This window comes from Rhipicephalus sanguineus, chromosome 5, assembly GCF_013339695.2.
Source record: "Rhipicephalus sanguineus isolate Rsan-2018 chromosome 5, BIME_Rsan_1.4, whole genome shotgun sequence".
Lineage (NCBI taxonomy): Eukaryota > Metazoa > Arthropoda > Arachnida > Ixodida > Ixodidae > Rhipicephalus > Rhipicephalus sanguineus.
The window spans coordinates 10683477-10688033 of NC_051180.1; positions in this window are offsets into that span (position 1 = coordinate 10683477).

Below are 4557 nucleotides of genomic sequence, written 5' to 3' on the forward strand. Positions count from 1 at the left end.
CGCCGCTACACTACTTGCTTCCAGGGACGACCCTGTCGCAGTCATCGGTCGACGCGCCGGCGGTGACGCGCAAGCGGACTGTCCGGTCTGAGCAAGCGGCTGTGCTTGTTTTGGCGGCGGCCACTGATCCTCGCTGTGCGCGGAGACTGGCTTTATAACGCGACGCTGGTCGGAAGGTGTGCGCGAGCAGGCGCTCGATTTCGCCTGCAGACTTTCCAAAACGGTGACTTGAACTTTCAGACTGTGTTTATCCTGTTATGGGTGCGCGGTATGGGGGCGCTTACACCTGATATTATCTTCAGTCGCCAGCAACTTGAAAGGAAGAAAAAATCAGTTTTGTCCCACCTATTACGTGCGATTTTCACACCCTATCAGATATCCTCCATCCGCTATCTTTTTAAAAAGCCTTCATAATTATTTAAATAACACACCTAGCACCCTAATATCAGCCCACTAAGTTGAATGGCACCTCTAGGCACGAACAGCAGACATGCTGCCCCTTTCCCTTCCCGCGATGCAGGGTAGCAAACCGGAAGATTCTCTGGCGTTTAACTTCTCTCCCTCTCTCTTGCTATGCTGATGGCTTTACGAGCACTCGATTCCTTTTTCTGTCTTGCCGCTAGTTTTCTTACTGTTGCACAACTATTAGCAATGTCATCGCAATTTCGCCTGCAGGAACCTTTCTCGATATTCGTCAATGTGGCTGCAACACCGCGCAATTTGCAGAATGTCGTTTCTGTGCAGCGAAGTGCGCATCAGCGTTTCTTTTAATGAAGGAACATTGTGAAACACATGGCTTTACCCATGAACTGTTAAGCGTTTGACTCGTATATTTAGTAAAATTCGAGGATAGTAGAACATGATTCGACTCAAATAGAGTCATTACACATATGTAGCAATACTATACCACAGACAAATACGAAGCATGAAGTTCTCAATAAGTACGGCGCTCCCCCATGCCACAATATGATGCGGTACCGTGCGGTTTTTACAGCAGTGTTAGGATGCATGCGATATCTTCTTCGGCATGCAGTAGTGGTAGAAGACTATTTTTGTTCTTTTTGCCTGTGAGAATTCGGTAGGACAGACGACTGGGCTTGTTGGTCTTGCATTATAACAAAGTCAAATTAGCGCAAATAAACTCGGACAAAAAAGAAAAAAAAAAACGTATTGAAAACCATACATTGGAGTGTATACAAGAATATGTATACCTAGGACAACTACTAACAGGAGAGCCTAATCACGAAAAAGAAATTCACCGAAGAATAAGAATGGGCTCGAGCGTAGGCTAAAGCTTGGCGGGCATGCCCTTCATCCGACGTTTATAGAGTCCGGGCAGGTAAGTGTGGTTGAGTGTCATTTTGTGCTCTGTATCCTATGAGAGAAAGAAATTTCGGGAGGGGGGGGGGTGCCACCCCATGGCTATGCCACTGTGCAGGAAGGATAGAATAAACTGGAGATCATTGGGAGAGGCCTTCGTCCTGCAGTGGACTAAAACAGGCTGAGGATGATGATGATGATGGTGGATAAGGACAGGAGCTCTTTGTCTGCCTCGCCCTTATTTGCTCTAATTTGACTCGGTTGTAATTCTTCGGCATTGGCCCACGAGAACGTCACAAGAAATGGCAGACGGTTCAAAAAGAATGCCAAACGCAGTAAAATGCCCGCTGCATTGCATCACTGACCACTCATGCATATGTATGCATCTGACGCAAACGGAAGATGTTTAGAGCCTCTCGTGCATGGCTAATGCAAGCGGAGTGGGTACACGTATGCTGGACGAAGTTTTCATTTGAAAATAGAACCTGTCCCTTCACACCACTGCTTCGAATAAAAAAAAAAGAAATAAAGCATGCTGAAGTTACACAGCCTGTTATGCCATCACTGTCAAGCGCCTCCTAACGTGCTTTTCTAAAGCGCGAGAAGGTGGGATGGCCAGTCGTTATCAATCTCGGAGGAGCGTAAGCAAGTCATTAGAGGCGCTCCAGCTTACGGCAGCCAAATTTTATAATAAAAAAATTACACCATCTCCCGCTAAAGGGGACCACGAGGCGATGCGAAGCCGGAGCACTTGCACGATCGCGTTCCGTTGGCGTTCGTTGGGCATGCTACCGACCTCGCGTCGTGGAACGCGAAGAGGAACGCTACGCGCGTCGCATCTTCCATCTAGCCTGGCCGTTAATTCTCCCAGGGCGAGCGGGGAACGCGGGCGAGAGGGGGGCAACGTAGGAGAGGAGAGAGAAGGGGAGGGGACGCGCATGCGCTCGAGCTCATCGCGGCGTTGCGCAGGAGAGAATTTCGGCATGTCTAGCCCGCGTTTCAGAGGAAGAGTGGAAAGGGGGAGGGGTATGGGAGAGGGAAAGCGGAGAGGGGAAGGGGAGTGGGTGAGTGGAGAGGAGGTGTGTGGAGAGGGTATGCGCATGCGCAATAAGGGTGGTCACGCCGCACACCGCCACCACCACCACCACCGGATTGAGCTCCGCCTTAAGATACTTCGCATCTAAAAATACAAACAAACTAAAGCTTGTACAATACAACATAACAAACAGCGCATAAAACACTCAGAACAAGACATCTTCCCTGATCGTAGTTGCAAACTCAGTACTTGGCTCATACCTACGGGGGGATTGGCCATGCTGGAGCTGATTGTAGGCTAATAAGCACAGGACTAAAGGCATTGGCGCAGCCAGGGGGGGGGGGTTGCGCCCCCCCCCCTAAATTTTCAATTTTGCATGTTGATATATACACGCACGCATACAAACACACGCATGAACATACATAAAAATTGGTTGAACCCCCCCCCCTCCCCCATAAAAGATTTCTGGTTACGCCCCTGACTAAAACAAAAAAGCAATAAAATAAAAACCTTATGTAAATGAATCAGAACGAATTCTTGATCAAACTTCAGAAATAAACGCATAAAAAGATATCCTTAGGTTGGTGAAACTAAAGCAATGTTATCTTCGGGACGCTTAGATAAACTGATAGAGCAGAAGCTTAGGACAAGGACTTATATAGAGCGGCATGACAGGAGAAAATGGCCAATTTGTTCTCGTTCGTTAAAAAAATGAACAGGTGTCAGTTAAAGAGAAACCAGAGTTATGAAGCAGGTAAAAGTTCAGACGCGTAACTCTGCAGCGGAAGCTTGCTAGCGTCACCTCGACTAATCTATTTGAGCTCCATGGAAATCGAAGGTGTCGGAAATCACAGGAAGAAAAGAGGGATGTTTCATTTCATTTTAGACATAAAAGACGCTTAAATCTTCTCTCAGTAATAAAATTAAACTGTGGATGTACATTCGACAGATCTGCCAAAGTGCAGTCGTATTTTATTTTCCCATGCGGTTGCGCTCTGGTTTTCATGGTGCAATCACACCATCTCGTTCAGCTGTGTTCTTTGTACAGGATAGAGTACCATATATATGAGACCTACACGGCGTTAAATCGTCTGTCCTCTTTCACCAGCAACACATATTAACGCGATAGCGTTAGAGAGCTCGTGTCGCAGAAATTCCGTCGTCGGCGTCGGCACCGTTGGTTGTGAGCGAAAAATCGACCGTGAGCGAAAAATCGAGAAAGAAGCAAATAAAATAAAGAATAAAAATTTTGGTCCCATTGAGGATCGAACCCGGGCCGTTCGCGTGGCAAGCAGATGTCCTACCACAGAGCCACGACGTCACTTGCAGCTGCTTCGGAAAAAAAACACTGCATAAATGTCATGTAGTGGAAGGAGTCTCCTTAACGCATTTTGTTGGACAGATGTCGCGACGAATGCGAGCCCATTCGGCGATTTGCATGGCGATTTGTAGGCGCATTTGGGAGGCCATCAAACTATGTCGAAAAAGGCCGGGATAGTGCAGCCATCGCCGCTAAAAACACACACGAACTTTCAAACAGCTCTCAATATGGACAACTATGTCCATCTAGCGGAAAACATATCAACAAGCAAACAGCAAACGCTAGATAATGTGCTGCCATCTGTGAGGCATTGTGAGATTCTTCATGGCCTCCGAGATGGCGAGCGCGCGGCGTGTATCTTGGAGGCCATGCGACTCTTGCTTTAGATGAAAAACCTGTACGATTCGCGCGCGCGCACGTGTGTGTGTGCAACAATACACATTAATAAGTATGCACTTAGTAGTTAAAGTGTACACTAGGGGCCGGATTTCGCTATTGCGTTCAACTCTTAAAGGCGAAGCTTAAGGGTCCCCCAATTTTTTTTACTGCTCTACGTAGTCACTTGGTTAATCAGGAAAATTTAAAGAGCAGCTTGGATACATGGAACGTTAGTTGTGGTGACAAGTACAGCGGTTTGAACGAGTTGGTACATCTTGATTTCAAATACGCAGCACATTAAAAAAAGAACAAGAAAAAAACAACAGAATGACGACAGAAAGATCAGAGCAAGATACAGGTACGTAGCGCCGATTATTAACTGAATCTTTATTGGCGAAAAGCCTTGCACGTGTACGTATACAGCGTGTTTCAGCTAACTTGCGCCAAGTATACTTTTTAATTTCGCGCACTCTAAAGAAAAGCTGGAAAGAAATTGAACAGG